At 34.6% G+C, this 17,631-nt stretch overlaps 1 pseudogene; it reads left to right on the top strand.

Moving 5' to 3' along the window:
- The first annotated feature begins 695 nt into the window (after window positions 1-695).
- On the top strand, window positions 696-17,425 carry LOC133185089 (uncharacterized; annotated as a pseudogene).
- Window positions 17,426-17,631: the final 206 nt, after the last annotated feature.

Genomic DNA, 17,631 nt, shown 5'->3' with positions numbered 1-17,631 from the left:
CTAAGGCAATCATTTGTGTAGAATATTTTCTTACTCTTTTTTGCGGAAATGTAATTCTTTGATAACAGTTACCAGTGGTTACAGGTTCCCTCTAGGAGATTGGAGGAGGACAAAGTGAAAGTAGATGATGTTGCAGCAGGCTGTCCGACACATGTTGACTATATACTGAGAGACATTGAACCAGGAATGGTCAATGCATGGAAGTCTGTGTTCTCTGACTCCTATAAAAATGTTCAAGTAAGTCCCATTATTTATTTTATTGTTTATTATTTAATTTATTGGTAAAATTCCCATGAAAATCTTTGTAGCCCGGGCCACCGGAGGGCCCCTGATAGTTTAACTGGTTAATGTTAGATTATAGAGGAAGTTGTTTTGGTAACATTGTGCAAGTTTTCACTCAAGATATTGTCATTGATTTTTTTTTATTTATTTCAAATTTACGTACACTTTAATTTTTGTGCATTAAATTCAACTTCGTATGATCATATTTTTTTTGCATGTACAATGTTAGAAATGTATCTTAATTTTTTTTTTTTGGTAACAGATTTCCTGTGGCGATATTTTTAAGGAGGCCCCAGCTGCTCCTGCCTTAGTATGTGTATTTCATCACTATATCAGTAACTGTTCAAAAAGCAAAGTCTGTGAATAATTGAAAAATTAATGCAGTGAAATGATTAAGTTTTTTTTTTCCTATAATGGTATCAGTCACAGACAGGTATACTACTAAACAGAGAAACCCTAGAGGACTCTAAAGAACCTTAGAGAACCCTAATGATTTTTAATTATTTATTGTATGTAAATGAAATATTTATGTTTTAAATAATCAATATATCATACAAAAACAAAATAAAACTTGAAAAAAGAATATTATATGCCATGTTTTGCTTAATTTCAACAGAATACTAATCTCTGAGAACTTTATCATTCTTTTTTGTGATAAAAGTAGTAAAAATTAATTTTATTAATGTTTTACAACAGAGTGAAGGGCTAGGAACAAATTTTGCATGACTTAAGGGGGCCGACTGGGGTTTTCATTGCACAATACTTCGCGCAGCATAGTAAAATAAAGCATATTTACTCTTTTGAAGCAACTATTTTTACATAATTTATAAAGATTAACAAATTTAGGAAATCTCGGGTTAAAAAATCTAGTTACGTTTTTAAATAACTGATTTTTTAAACGATTTTTCAAATGATGGGTAGATAGACGTCGTAATAGTGTGTTTTTGACGTTATGAATAACCGAAGTTCTTTAAGAGGGGTCATTAATTATGCCATAAAATAAAAAGTATAAAATACATGCTCTTGAAATTTAAATCATAGGAAATTGAGAATCTAACAATCATTTTTATGATTTTTTATGTAAATCTGTGGTATCTGTCATGGTTTGTTGTACTTCATAAAAACAGGAAAATATCATGAATTTTGACATTTTGAGATGCCCCCTCTGAAAACCAGACGGTAGAATTTTGTGTTTCTTGCACAAAATGTACAATATAGTATTACCCAACAAATAATATAATTTGAGCAAAAAGTCTATAGTAGCATTTGTATAATTTGCTCAGAAGTGTGAAAAAATTGTATTTTCCCATACTATCCTATTGTAAATGTACCTGTATTTTGAGATGGTCCCTAAATATTACCAAACGGTAGATTTTCACTAAACTTGGCATGTATACTGAAGTCAATGTGAGGTACATATGGTATAAAATTAAAGAGTTTCACACAATAAAACCCCAGTCGGCTCCCTTAAAAATAAAATTAAATAACATATAGTGTGTAAAAGAATTGTAAAGTTATGTGAAAAAATTACTATTACAATAAATAACGTCTTCTGAAATTAAATCGGGATCACATAAAATATTTCACCATATATTTTGTTAATACGTTTTTCAACTATTTTCGAGGGAAAACATTCATAAAATAATCTTGTTTTTATTTTATTGATAAAATACGATATATAAATTGAAAATCATGTCAATTATATATAAAATTTATTTGAATTCATCAAATAAACCTTGGGTTCTCTAGGGTTCTCTAGGGTTCTCTGTTTAGTAGGACCAGTCATAGACACATACTGTTAAGTAACGATAATACTCTCAAACATATCACAGCATACTATTCTATCAACTTCAGGTGTCCCCTACTAATAGTTTTGGTTTTATGGATGGAGGCATTGACATGGTGTACTCCAGACACTTTGGATGGCAAATGTAAGTCATTACCGGTAATTAACATTTTTCAGGAATGTCGCTACTTACATATCAAAACACAGTTACTGGCAATTTAAAAAAAAAAAATGAAAGAAATATGTTAAAGAAACAATGAACATGCATGCTCACATGTAGTGAAACTTGTCTAATCTGGATGTTGTTTAATCCAAAATCTTGTCTAATACGGAGTACCTTGCAGTAAATTCAATTGTTTTAAATGTTGTCTACTCCGGAATGTTGTCTTATCTGGCCAATGTCTTTGGAACCAGTGGTGTCCAGATTAGACAAGTTTTACTGTATATAATGAGAGAGAGAGTGAGAGATACCAGAATTACTAAGAACCGAAAACGTCAGACAAAATTTACAGACTTTTTCTCATGTGGCCCACTGGGCAGTCTCCAGACCCCTCACCAAAGTCTAGAAACTTGGGGGGGGATCCCCAGGACCCACTGGGCAGTGTCACAAACAACATTTAAAATCTTGGGGGCCATGTGGGCCCCCAACTTTACAAGTTTAACTAGCCCACATTGATATTTTTGGGCCCACAATTTTCTCACCACTTTGTAAAAAAAAAAATCTCAGTCTTTTGCATTTTAACCTCTGAGAAGTGTACTTTGCTGTCCATAATCATTCATTTTTCTGATGATTTTGACACCATGAGTGATTTATGAATGAAATTGCATGAAATTTTATGTTTTCCTTCATTTTGAGGCCTCACAAAGTAATAATGTTAAGGCAGTTCAGTGTCTAGAAAATATTTTGTAGGTAGGAAACACTGAAAATGAAAGTTCATTTAATTGTAGAATCAAAGCATGCTCAAGTTCTGGAAAAGTTCTGAAAAAATTCTTACTTGCCATGTTGGCAATCACATCCTCAAGAGTTGGTCACCCACAGGCAAAATCTAGCATTTGCTAGTGGGCAAGTGGTTATATTTGCAACCCTGCTGGGTGGTTCACAGACCCCTCACCACATTTCTTAGTTAATAATTTTTTTTTTATTATTTTGTTTTATATACACATGTATCTTTCTGTATAATGAATGGGGATGTTGTAATTTGCAGGCAGGAACGCTTACAAAAAGTAGTTCGAGAAGAGTATGATGGAGAAATTTTAGTTGTAAGTTTATGAGTACCTGTAATATTTAGAGTTCATCTTTCCTGTTTTATGAGAGATTATACAGGGCGAGGCTAATGATGAGAGTAATATGGCTCAAGTTTTTGCCTCACCATGTTATTCTTATACAATAGGAAACAGGTATTCTCTATGACTTGTGACACGACCTTTCTATAACAAACTCTTCTCATTCTAATTTGCATATGCATATATCTTCAAATTTTGATGAATTTTTATCAGTCACAGCTAAAATTCTGAGTGGTGAGCACACATGTAACAAACTGACAATATGACTTATAGTAAATAATTATAATTGTACTTTGTAGTATAATATACATGTAATGTGTTTTGACTGTTTTCATAAACTTATAAGGACACCAGTAGCTTCACTCCTGGAACTATATATTCCTTGTTGTGAATTGTTTCTTTTGCCTCCATTTTTTTTAAAAAAGTGTACAGTATATAAAATCATTAAATGAATAATATTTCTTGAATGGAACATGATTTTATTGTAAGAAAATATATCTATAATCCTACATATAGAGATACTAGTAATATACAAACAACTTTAAACTGAAGAGAATTGTCAATAAAGATACCAAGACTTTTTTTTTAATTCTTTGGTGTGCCTAACAACAATCAGTTAATGTTATCAATGTTCAAAACTCTTCTTCTGTGAGCACCAGGTTTCTATATTGTGTCAGTCAGGGGATGGAATACCATAGAAGTGGAATTTTTAGCAAGACGCAAATTTAGCAATTTGTTCTTAAAAATCAGTCTTTAATTTAAGTGATTAGTAATTTTAGCGATTTTATGATACCTAGAAAGACAAATGGTGTCCTCCAATGTGAAATAAATTGTTAGCGATATTCATTCTTAGCAATCTCATAACCCTCACTAGAAATTCCAAAATTAAAATTAATACTCATTAGAAATTTCTGCATATATGGTAATGGTGTTCCAATCATCGATTAAAATCAAAAATCAGTCGATTGCTGGCATAATCCAAGTGCTCTTTTACCAAATTTCTATTCTGATTAATTGGGTCATTTTTTTTTTAAATTTTACAAGTGTAATAGTTTTTAAGCCAAATATTCCAACCGCAACTTATCTATTAACTTATTTGTGTATCGAACAGAGGTTGCAGGGGATAGTTTCGCACTAAAGACCCGTTCAAATTTCTTAAAAAACTGAGGTATCCCCTGTTTGATGTGATATTTTATGTAGAAAAATGATTAGAATAATTATGGGACACATTTACAGTGTAGCAGAGTGCTTGCTAAAAAAAATGATGTGCAACATGTAGGTATCACTATGGCACTTATCATATGCAGAGTTGTAAATGCGAAACTAAGACACGTGGTCAGTTGCAGAGGAAATTCAGCTGAAAAGCAGTAGGCCTTAGAAGAAGGTGTGTATCTCAGAGGGAAGGTGAATGGCCCCATATCAATTGGTGAATTTTCATTAGGGCATGCATTGATTTACAGACTACTGGGTGTTTTATCCTGCTTGCTCAGGCCTGGGGGTGGGTTGTATGGGTGCAACTGAGGCCCAAATCTTGGAAAAACAAGCCAAAATTTGGGGAGTCCCCAGGTGAATTTTTGGTACATGTGCACTCTAATAGGCAGATTACATGTAATTTGTTGACATAATTTGTGAGCCATGGGCATATGAAGTGTAATTAATTAGCCCCTGGAAAACTGTCCCCATGTACATGTTTTATGGATCGCATGTATATGTGTACCCCCTTGGCACATGTTTGGCATTAAAAAAAAAAATATCCTCTGCCACCTTCAAGAAAACACCGATTTTCAGAAATATGTAATTTAGTCTAATTCTTCTCTAAATAAGTTTATTGATGTATGCCATTTTCAAAACTCACCATATTTCTTTTATTTGACTGTTATTCATTTAGGTAGAGAGACCTAAACACCAGGGGGGGGGGGGGGGGTAAACCTTTCCCAGTACACATTTTGAAAGAGTTTGAAGCATCAGCATTTAACAAATCTTAACAGAGTAAGGCAATTTTTTTCTGAGAAAAATTTATTTGTTTGAAAATAATAGTTTGGACACTGTCACATATATTTTAATTATCAAATTTTGATGCAATTACTTAGTATTAATTAAAATGAAAGGGGCTTAATTATTGCGATATCACTGAAATTACATAAACTTACTCTTTTTTACATGTATTTCACTAAATATCATTATTTTGAAAAAAGAATGAGTCAGTATGCAAAAATATCAGTTCACAGAACCACATTTATTCAAAGAATTGCTGTGCTTTAATTTTTTTAGCTCACCTGAGCTGAAAGCTCAAGTGAGCTTTTCTGATCACATTTTGTCCGGCGTCTGTCTGTCTGTCCGTCTGTCTGTCTGTAAACTTTTCACATTTTTGACTTCTTCTCAAGAACCACTGGGCCACAATTTCAACCAAACTTGCCACAAAGTATCCTTGGGTAAAGGGGATTCAAATTTGTTCAAATGAAGGGCCATGCCCTCTTTCAAGGGGAGATAATTAGGAATTAGTGAAAAAATAATGGCAACATTTAAAAATCTTCTTCTCAAGAGCCATAGGGCCAGGAAAGATGAAACTCATGTGGAAGCATCCTCAGGTAGTGTACATTCAAGTTTGTTCAAATCATGACCCCCGGGGGTAGGGCAGGGCCACAATGGAGGATCAAAGTTTTACATAGAAATATATAGGAAAAATCTTTAAAAATCTTCTTTTCAAGAACAGCAAAGCCATGATGAGTCATATTTATGTGGAAGCATCCTCAGGTAGTGTACATTCAAGTTTGTTCAAACCATGACCCCCGGGGGTAGGGCTTGGCCACAATGGAGGATCAAAGTTTTACATAGAAATATATAGGAAAAATCTTTAAAAATCTTCTTTTCAAGAACAGCAAAGTCATGATGAGTCATATTTATATGGAAGCGTCCTCAGGTAGTGTAGATTCAAGTTTGTTCAAATCATGACCACCGGGGGTAGGGCAGGGCCGCAATGAACTATCAAAGTTGTACATAGAAATATATAGGAAAAATCTTCTTCTCAGGAACAGCAAAGCCCAGATTGTTCATATTTATATGGAAACATCCACAGGTAGTGAAGATTCAAATTTATTCAAATCATGACCCCCGGGGGTAGGGCGGGGCCACAATGGAGGATCAAAGTTTTACATAGAAATGTATAGGAAAAATTTTAAAAATCTTCTTCTCAGGAACAGCAAAGCCCTGATTGGTCATATTTATGTGGAAGCATCCTCAGGTAGTGTAGATTCTAATTTGTTCAAATCATGACCCCGGTGGGTAGGATGGGGCCACAATGGAGGATCAAAGTCTTAAATAGAAATATATAGGAAAATATCTTCTTCTGAAGAACTGCAAACCATGATTAGTCATTTTGATATGGAAGCATCCTCAGGTAGTGTAGATTCAATTTTGTTCAAATGATGACCCCCAGGGGTTGGATGGGGCCCATTGGGGGATCGAAAGTTTTACATAAGAACATATAGAAAAAATATTTCTTCTCAAGAACAGGAAAGCTATGTTTAGTCATATTGATAGGGAAGCATCCTCAGGTAGTGTAGATTCAAGTTCAAATGATGACCCCTGGGATAGGGAGGAGCCACAATGGAGGATCAAATTTTTACAAAGGAATATATGGGAAATTTTTTTTAAAATCTTCTCAAGTACAATAAAGCCATTTGTTATATTGACATGGAAGCATCATCAGGTAGTTTAAAATTCAAGCCCCCCCCCTCCCCGCCACCCCCAGGTAATCTTTTCAATACTGAACTGATTTGTGCTTTTGCCTAGCCAATGTGCTCAGGTGAGCGATGTGGCCCATGGGCCTCTTCTTTTGAAATTAGACCCATTTTACTATTGATAATTACATAAAAAAAATACCCCCTCCCCTTCATTTTCCCCCTCATTTGTCTTCTATAATGTGATAGAACTTAAACTTTTCATTATTTTCATATAGATTATATATTTTTCTTTAAATTATAACAAAACGGATGGTCTTTTTGCATATTTAATGAAAAAATATCAAAAATATGTACATTTTCATGTAATTATTGGATTCTACTAAGCACCTGAAAACTCACAAATGTCAAGTAAGGACAGGATAATCACTTTAAATATTCAGGGGAATCAAATGCATGTATTTGATCATTCAGATATGTTGAAATTGAATGTAATATACTCAGAAAAAGGACAGTCAGGAAAACCAGATTTCCACAGTATATTTTCAACAGAATCAGGTAATGGTTGGAGGGGTAGGGTAGATAACTGCAATTTCCAGGACACTTCTTGAACCTTTGATGCAAGAGGGGTTTTTGTATATTACAATAAATATCCTGAAAAATAATTTAGGTTTTCTTTTTGCAAACAAGCTATAGATGTATAAATTCAAGCAATTAAGAGGTAAAGTGGGATTTCTCAAAACATCAAAAATAGGAGAGTATGTGTTACATGTGAGTACATTTCATCAAGGCATGCAATTCTTATTGAATTTTTTTATATGTAGCTGCATTTGATATTGATCAAAGTTACCATTAAACACTGTTTTGATAAGAAATAGTTTCTTTCGGATTGTAGGAGTTGGTCATTTTTGAAGTAACACAAAGAATATGGGGTTAAGGTGGTTGACTGACAATTGGTGAGGTCACTTATTTGCCTCTAACTTTTTTATTTTTCATTGAAATAAGACATATTTAGTATATTTTTACTCAGAATTGATTGCACTTTCTAAATATGGAAAGTTATTGTAATTGAAAAGCAAACTTTGAAAGTTAAAGGTGGCAGGGGATAGTTTTGCACTAAAGACCCGTTCAAATTTCTTAAAAAACTGAGATATCCCCTGTTTGATGTGATATTTTATGTAGAAAAATGATTAGAATAATTATGGGACACATTTACAGTGTAGCAGAGTGCTTGCTGAAAAAAATGATGTGCAACATGTAGGTGTCACTATGACACTTATCATATACAGAGTTGTAAATGCGAAACTAAGACACGTGGTCAGTTGCAGAGGAAATTCAGCTGAAAAGCAGTAGGCCTTAGAAGAAGGTGTGTATCTCAGAGGGAAGGTGAATGGCCCCATATCAATTGGTGAATTTTCATTAGGGCATGCATTGATTTACAGACTACTGGGTGTTTTATCCTGCTTGCTCAGGCCTGGGGGTGGGTTGTATGGGTGCAACTGAGGCCCAAATCTTGGAAAAACAAGCCAAAATTTGGGGAGTGACCCCAGGTGAATTTTTGGTACATGTGCACTCTAATAGGCAGATTACATGTAATTTGTTGACATAATTTGTGAGCCATGGGCATATGAAGTGTAATTAATTAGCCCCTGGAAAACTGTCCCCATGTACATGTTTTTATGGATCGCATGTATATGTGTATCCCCTTGGCACATGTTTGGCATTAAAAAAAACTATCCTCTGCCACCAGAGAATTGTCTTCATACCCGGGTAACAACGCTCATTCCCGGGTATGGACGTACTTTGGATTCTACAAAATGAACAAAAAACTAGCTGGACCACCACAGAAAGTAGTTATTCATCCATTCGTACCATTTAATATACTAAATTGACAGACTTTGTAAATGTCCGATTATAATTGATAATTAGTTAGTTACAGTAACCCGATCATCGATTATGAAATTCTTACCGATTTCCATCACTAATATATGGTATGTTGCTTTAAAGAAACATTACTGTGAAATGTGTTAAGTAGCACCATGGAAAAATAAGATAGTTGAACTTTCTACAAACTGGAAGAATATTAATTTGAAATAAAAAGAGAAGTGGAACTAATATGGTCCCTGAGGCACTCCAGCTTCTACATAATTTGTTTTGATGGGCTATACCCGGGCCGGTATAATGTTTCTATATATTCCTGTTATCTTTTTCATATCCAAACTATATCTTTTACAATGTGAGGTCTTGGACAATTAATACTTGTCAGTTGATGCATTTTGAGGGTTAAGATATCTTCCAATCTAAAAGTAATTCACTTTGACCTCATTTTGGAACTCTTCAGCCTTCCATACTCAAATCATATCTGGGTGTAACTCTTCTTTTTCACACTGTAGAGCCTAGGACTTTCAAACCATGTCAGTGGACAGTTGATGAATCCTTTGTAGATGGGGTGTCCTGAAACCAAAAAAAAAGGTCACAGCAGGGACCTATATACTAATGGGATAGGCAAGTCTCGTGATATCTCATAAGTTTCGGGATTTCGTAAGTCAATTTCAATTGAATACATCTCTTTTGCTATCAAATATTTCAGAATAAAATCTTAATTTATCTATCAAAAAATTATTCAAGATTTGTTATTAGCACCGTTTTTATTCCTTATCTTAGTAGTATAATTACATTTATTTAAAAATCGGTGTGTGCCCCTGATCGGCTGTATTTCCGAGAAATCGCCAATTTTGGTGGTTGTTTACTTAATATCTAAATTATTTAATTTTATAATATGTGTTTTAAAATTTATTAAATATCCATTCTGATACACAAAAAGAACAGATTACATTAATCAGAAAACAAGCTTTTTACTGGGAAAAAAACGTTGTTTGAAAAATTTGCAGTGTTGTGTGTGCCATTTTTGGGTAAAAAAACATGGCGCTGAAGGAGTTGCCTATCCCATTAGTATATAGGTCCTGGTCACAGTGACCTCATTTTAAAACAGGTCATATGTTATATAATGTAAGACCTAGAATTGTCAAACCTCTTCAGTTGGTGTATCTTGGGGAAAAGTGTGACATTACCAAAAAGTAGGTCACAGTGACCTTTTTTTGGTAATTCTACAACTGTACCATGTCAGTTTGTGTCCAATCTTGCACTGTGTGAGAATTAAAATAATCAAATGCATGAATGAACTAACTTGTTTTATTAAGTCCTCTAAATAGAAGAGAGACTATACTCCTATTTTGTCTTGATTACAGGGACAAGCTGTAATTATCCCAGCCTATGATGAGCAGGTGCCCCCTAAAGAGGAGGATTTGAAGGGTTGTAATGAGGAAACCCCCATCAAGTACCTAATATCAGCCCAGCTATGAGGGTATCCCAGTGTGTAGAAAAAACAGTTAATGCTTATTAGGCATTCAGAGCAGTCATATTAGCTGGTAAATCTTTATTTCACTTAACTAAAGAATCTAAAATACAATAGATAGCTATGAGTTAATTATTTTTTTGTGATAATACATGTAGAAGATTTTATCCAAATGAATATCAAAACACTTTTCTGTTGATAAGTGAAAGAGAATCAAAAACCTAGTGTAAAAGGGTAATTTGCTATATTTTTTTTCTTGTAATGAAAAACAAGAATAATTTTAAAAGATGAAGGAAATTAATATTAATCACATAATCCTGTACATGGTCAATATTTTGTGATTAATAAAGATTCACCAAATTGGCAAAATAAAAATGGCTAAATTTAAGACTTCTATATACACTGGTACATGGTTTGCATGCATGATCACGTAAGATAGATAACTCAGTATACTGTAAAAGCATCTATTTTTGTGGGGTCAGTTTTTCATGGTTTGAGATGAAAATATTGTTTTAGGGTGAATTCAACATGCATCGGACACCCTCGCACTTCAACAAGTTCAAACGATATCGCTACCTACCGAATATTATCAAAATGGAACTTAACATGTAGTATGTGGTTAAATTACAAATTTTTGACACAACCGTGTGCTATTTATCGAGAAAATATTACTAAAAACCAATTTTTTCGAAATATGTCAAAATTCACCATGGATTGGACATAGGTTTTTAAACCAGAAAAATATCATACCTTGATCTTGGTGCTTTAAAATTAGTGATATCGCAACATTTTTATCTGTTATTCAAAAAATAACCTTCTAGTTAAATTTGAATGACTGTTTTGATCAACAAATGTGAATAGATTTTAGTTGCATCACATCGCCTTAAAAAGGCTTTACAATATACTAGACAGTAATATGGCAAACAGCTGTCATTTGGGTTTTATAGGAAACTTGAAATGGAAGTGATTACCCTTGCATCGGAAAGTGTTCGATGCATGGTTAATTTGTGTCCGATGTATGGTGAAATAAACATAGTAGTAAAAAACAACTCTTAAAAGTATTATACAAATATTGAAGTAAAATTTTTGACAAATTTCTTTAAAAGTATCAATCGTTGACAAATTTTACCAAGGTACGACTCGTTCCGTTGATGTCTATTTAAAAGAACGGAAACTCTAAAAATTGCAAAATCGTAAAATTCCTGGTTACTCCCCTTTGATGATGCAAAATATGACATAATTTCAAGGCCATTCTTGTGGTATTTTTATCACAACATGAAAATAAAAATCGGCATCATTAAAAAGTCTAAATCTTCACCTTTAAGACAGAAACAAGTAAAAACACGGGAGACTCAGGTTCAATGAAAGTTTATTGCTTAAAGTTGTCTGAAGCAGGGTATGTGTCCGATGCATGGTTAACTCACCCTATAGGGATTTAATTTCATGGATGAAGTAGTGTTCAGTTGTTATATGTATGAAATTTACATTTTATGGATCTCTCCATACCACAAATATAGCGAATATGAAACCCCCCATGAAATTTAGTAATTTCACAGTATTATAAACAAAGTTATTCTGCTTTATAATACAGTATCTGGTAAGCTTTGTGAGTAGATCTCACTGACCTTCTTATCTTGCCAGATTTTAAAACTCTTCAATGAGGATTAACATAGTGTTTGTCAGAATAATAACCATTCATTCATTCCAAATAATCGAAAATTTTATCTGCAAGAATTAACGGTATACATGTACTAGTATTATTGGAGTAAAACTCTGACTAGCCAAAAAAATGTCCGTATATGGCAAGATTTGTTTGATAATTCATATTTCTATTTTAAGATTATTATGATGTTTTAGAAAATCAGGATGTTTAAGATCAGAATATTAGACTTATTTTTGTAAACTGTTAGTACAGAGACATAGTAAGAAGTACTCTGATGACCAGATAAGGAGTGTGTTATGTCCAGGTCTGGGGACCACGCTGGGAATGATGGATTACCAGTACAAACAATGTGCCCAACAGGTATGTATTTATAAAGGGAGAATACTCTTGTCACATCATCCTTCTGCCATTCTGTCTGATACGCTTAGTACAATGAAGAGCAATGTAAGAAGGAATGTAAAGTAATGTATTACTGTCTGTATTTTGAAAATAGTAAACTCTTTGGCACGAAAATAGAACTTTTTCTTAGGAGCACCTTTATTTTAAAATAAAGTCTCTATTGTTTAGCTTTAGGCCCATGTGCCACAAGCCTCACCTGAATCATTATGACCCTGCTATTTCTCATTGTCAGATTTTTTTTTAAATTCCCCTCTTTAATTAACTTAATAAAAATTTTGACTCCATATTGTGGACCAAAACCTAATCCTTATTAGGTGTGGTCTTATTAACTTACTCTTGAAAAGTTTTTTTTCCCTACATACTCCCTTGTGAAACTCGTCCCCTAGTTTAGCCTAATTCGGGTTCATTGTGGGTGTGACCAGTTGTCAGGGGATGCTTACTCTTCCTAGGTACCTGATCCCACCGCTGGAATTTCCAGGAGTCTGTGTGTTATGCCCGCTTTACAAAATGATTTTTAGCTCACCTGAGCCAAAGGCTCAAGTGAGCTTTTCTGATCAAAATTTGTCCGTTGTCTGTCGTCGTCGTCGTCGTTGGCGTCGTCGTTGTTGTAAACTTTTCACATTTTCATCTTCTTCTCCAGAACTACTGGGCCAATTTCAACCAAACTTGCCACAAAGTATCCTTGGGTAAAGGGGATTCAAGTTTGTTCAAATGAAGGGCCACACCTTCTTCCAAGGGGAGATAATTAAGAATTCGTGAAAAATTAATGGCATCATTAAAAAATCTTCTTCTCAAGAACCACTGTGCTTGAAAATATGAAACTTATGTGGAAGCATCCTCAGGTAGTGTAGATTCAAGTTTGTTCAAATCATGACCCCTGGGGGTCGGGTGGGGCCACAATGGGCGATCAAAGTTTTACATAGGAATATATAGGAAAAATCTTTAAAAATCTTCTTCTCAAGAACAGCAAAGCCATGATTGGTCATATTTATATGGTAGCATCCTCAGATAGTGTATATTCAAGTTTGTTCAAATCATGACCCCCGGGGGTCGGGTGGGGCCACAATGGGCGATCAAAGTTTTACATAGGAATATATAGGAATAATTTTTAAAAATCTTCTTCTCAAGAACAGCAAAGCCATGATTGGTCATATTTATATGGTAGCATCCTCAGATAGTGTAGATTCAAGTTTGTTCAAATCATGACCCCCGGGGGTCGGGTGGGGCCACAATGGGCGATCAAAGTTTTACATAGGAATATATAGGAAAAATCTTTAAAAATCTTCTTCTCAAGAACAGCAAGGCCATGATTGGTCATATTTACATGGAAGCATCCTCAGGTAGTATAGATTCAAGTTTGTTCAAATCATGACCCCCGGGGGTCGGGTGGGGCCACAATGGGCGATCAAAGTTTTACATAGGAATATATAGGAAAAATCTTTAAAAATCTTCTTCTCAAGAACAGCAAGGCCATGATTGGTCATATTTACATGGAAGCATCCTCAGGTAGTATAGATTCAAGTTTGTTCAAATCATGACCCCCTGGGGTCGGGTGGGGCCACAATGGGCGATCAAAGTTTTACATAGGAATATATAGGAAAATCTTAAAAAAATCTTCTTCTCAAGAACAGCAAGGCCATGATTGGTCATATTTATATGGTAGCATCCTCAGATAGTGTAGATTCAAGTTTGTTCAAATCATGACCCCCGGGGGTCGGGTGGGGCCACAATGGGCGATCAAAGTTTTACATAGGAATATATAGGAAAAATCTTTAAAAATCTTCTTCTCAAGAACAGCAAGGCCATGATTGGTCATATTTACATGGAAGCATCCTCAGATAGTGTAGATTCAAGTTTGTTCAAATCATGACCCCCGGGGGTCGGGTGGGGCCACAATGGGCGATCAAAGTTTTACATAGGAATATATAGGAAAAATCTTTAAAAATCTTCTTCTCAAGAACAGCAAGGCCATGATTGGTCATATTTACATGGAAGCATCCTCAGGTAGTATAGATTCAAGTTTTTCAAATCATGACCCCCGGGGGTCGGGTGGGGCCACAATGGGCGATCAAAGTTTTACATAGGAATATATAGGAAAAATCTTTAAAAATCTTCTTCTCAAGAACAGCAAGGCCATGATTGGTCATATTTCCATGGAAGCATCCTCAGGTAGTATAGATTCAAGTTTGTTCAAATCATGACCCCCTGGGGTCGGGTGGGGCCACAATGGGCGATCAAAATTTTACATAGGAATATATAGGAAAATCTTAAAAAAATCTTCTTCTCAAGAACAGCAAAGCCATGATTGGTCATATTTATATGGTAGCATCCTCAGATAGTGTAGATTCAAGTTTGTTCAAATCATGACCCCCGGGGGTCGGGTGGGGCCACAATGGGCGATCAAAGTTTTACATAGGAATATATAGGAAAAATCTTTAAAAATCTTCTTCTCAAGAACAGCAAGGCCATGATTGGTCATATTTACATGGAAGCATCCTCAGGTAGTATAGATTCAAGTTTTTCAAATCATGACCCCCGGGGGTCGGGTGGGGCCACAATGGGCGATCAAAGTTTTACATAGGAATATATAGGAAAAATCTTTAAAAATCTTCTTCTCAAGAACAGCAAGGCCATGATTGGTCATATTTACATGGAAGCATCCTCAGGTAGTATAGATTCAAGTTTGTTCAAATCATGACCCCCGGGGGTCGGGTGGGCCCACAATGGGCGATCAAAGTTTTACATAGGAATATATAGGAAAATCTTAAAAAAATCTTCTTCTCAAGAACAGCAAAGTCATGATTGGTCATATTCAAATGGAAGCATCCTCAGATATTGTAGATTCAAATTTGTTCAATTTATGACACCCCCCCTCCCCCCGAACCACTTTTTTATTCAAACTTTTCAACCTTTCAAGACTGAACTGATTTCTGCTTTTTCCTAGCCATAGTGCTCAGGTGAGCGATGTTGCCCCTGGGCCTCTTGTTATTGTTTGAAGGGTTTTTTTTTTTTGGAGATCGATCACCGTTTGTTGTCTTCACCTGGGGACCTAGATCTGAACAAACTTGAATCTAAACTACTTGAGTATGCTTGCATATCAGTACGAGTAATATTGCAGATTTTTTTACTAGAAGATTTTTTTTATATTCCTTTGTACAACTTTGAACTCCAATTGTGGACCCACCCTACCCCTAGGGGTCATGATTTGAACAAATTTGAATCTACACTACCCGAGAATACTTCCATATTAAAATGACATCATGGGTTTGCTGTTCTTGAAAAGATTTTTTCCTATGTATGACTAATCATGGCTCTGCTGTTCTCTGGAAGAAGATTTTTTCCTATACATTCCTGTATAAATGTTTGATCACCTAATGTAGCCTCACCCTACCCCTGGGTGTTATGATTTGAACGAACTTGGATTTACTCTACCTGAGGATGATTCTATATTACTATTAATAATCATGGCTTTTCTGGGTTTTTTTAAAAAAAAGATTTTTCCTTTATATTCATATATTTAACTTTGATTGCCTAATGTGACTCTCCCCTACTCCCAGGAAGCCAAGATTTAAATAAACTTGAATCTTCACTACCTGAGGACTTACTTCTTGAGAAGAAAATTTTTAAAAGAAGCCATTTAATTTTCACTAATACTTTTATTATCTCCCCTTGAAAGAGGGTGTGACCTCCATTTTAATGAATTTGAATTCCCTTCGCCCAAGGATGCTCTGTGCCAAGTTTGGTCGAATTGGCATGGTGGTTCTGGAGAAGGTGAATTTGTAAAAAGTTTATAGGATAGACAATGGACAAATTTGATCACCAAAGCTCAGTCGAGTCTTTGGCTCAGGTGAGATGAAAAGGAGAAAGATTCCTTTCCTTAAGAACAGCAGGGCCATGGATTGTGGTGCATGTGCCCCTTGTTAAAATTCAAGTTAAAATTTAAAATGATTTTATATGGGAAAAAAGTATTTGATGAAATACTGTATACAGGGTTATTTTTGCCCCGTGCTATTTTCAACCTTTCACACTTGCAAATGATTTTGCCCCTCTTTAGATTAGCCTAGACACAATTTTATTGAAGAAATAATGCTGTCCTTTGTTAATTTGTCCTGTTTTAAATTTGCCCACTTGTGATGAGGGTGAAAGGGGCAAAAATAAAATGGGGGCGAAATTTTCCCTGTATGCTGTAGTCCTGCAGACTCTGCTATCAAGGTAAAAAACTTGAGATAAATGATTATTGATGATGAAATGGCTACTTTTGACAGATGTGTATAGCTTATGGGACTCATGAATTGAAGCTGTCAGAACACAGATTTAGAGTGTGTTCAGAAAGTCTGTGGTCCATGAACATTGATCATGCTAAGATGATAGAGGTAAATCAGCTCTATAGATTCTCTATCTTGATTTAATCAGCTAAAAACTGTTATTATAGCTCACCTGAACCAAATATTTGTATTGTCTGAATATATGATAGTGTAATCCAGTTCTGTTGATTGTGTGACATATGGTACATGGTCTTTACTTAGTGTGTGACTTATCCTGATTAAAATCATAATCAAATCTAATGATGTAAAGCGATATTTAAGGGGCTGTCAAGACAGTTTTTTAATCGAACATGTGAATAACTGAATTTTATTTTTAATTAACAGGTTGCAGATGAACATGATGCTTCACCATTACCGGAGTCTAATCAAACTTTTAAATATTAACCACAAGATCTTTTTAAATATTAACTGCTAGAAGATGAAATATGAGTAGGACTATAGAGAAACATTGTATATTTATTCAGTGCCAAGAGAAAACAATCTCTGACCAATTCAGATATGCATTACCAGAATTTAGTTGAAAAACAACAGTATTCTGTTAAAGCATATATGTTAAAATTTTCTCTAGTATATAACTTGTGTACTTCAACAATTATTTATTGCATTCTTTAAGCAAGTATTTTATTCTTTAAATAATAGCATATGTTAAATAGCCACAGCTTATTACATGTTTAGAATCATATTTTGAAAAACATTTTAGGAACTTGACATGGTTTGATACATGTGTTTGTTTTATTGAACAGTTCTTAACAAACACAATGGTTTACCTCCCTTTAACACATTTTTAATAAATTAAAATTCATTGTTAATGCATTGCTTCATTGTGAATACTGTTATTATGCTTGTAAATGTTAAAA

Source organism: Saccostrea echinata, unplaced genomic scaffold, assembly GCF_033153115.1.
Source record: "Saccostrea echinata isolate AGI-Se365-2 ecotype Australia unplaced genomic scaffold, CSIRO_AGI_Sech_v1 ptg000012l, whole genome shotgun sequence".
NCBI classification, from domain to species: domain Eukaryota; kingdom Metazoa; phylum Mollusca; class Bivalvia; order Ostreida; family Ostreidae; genus Saccostrea; species Saccostrea echinata.
The sequence above is the reverse complement of the archived record's forward strand: the minus strand, read 5'-3'. Positions and strand labels throughout refer to the sequence as shown.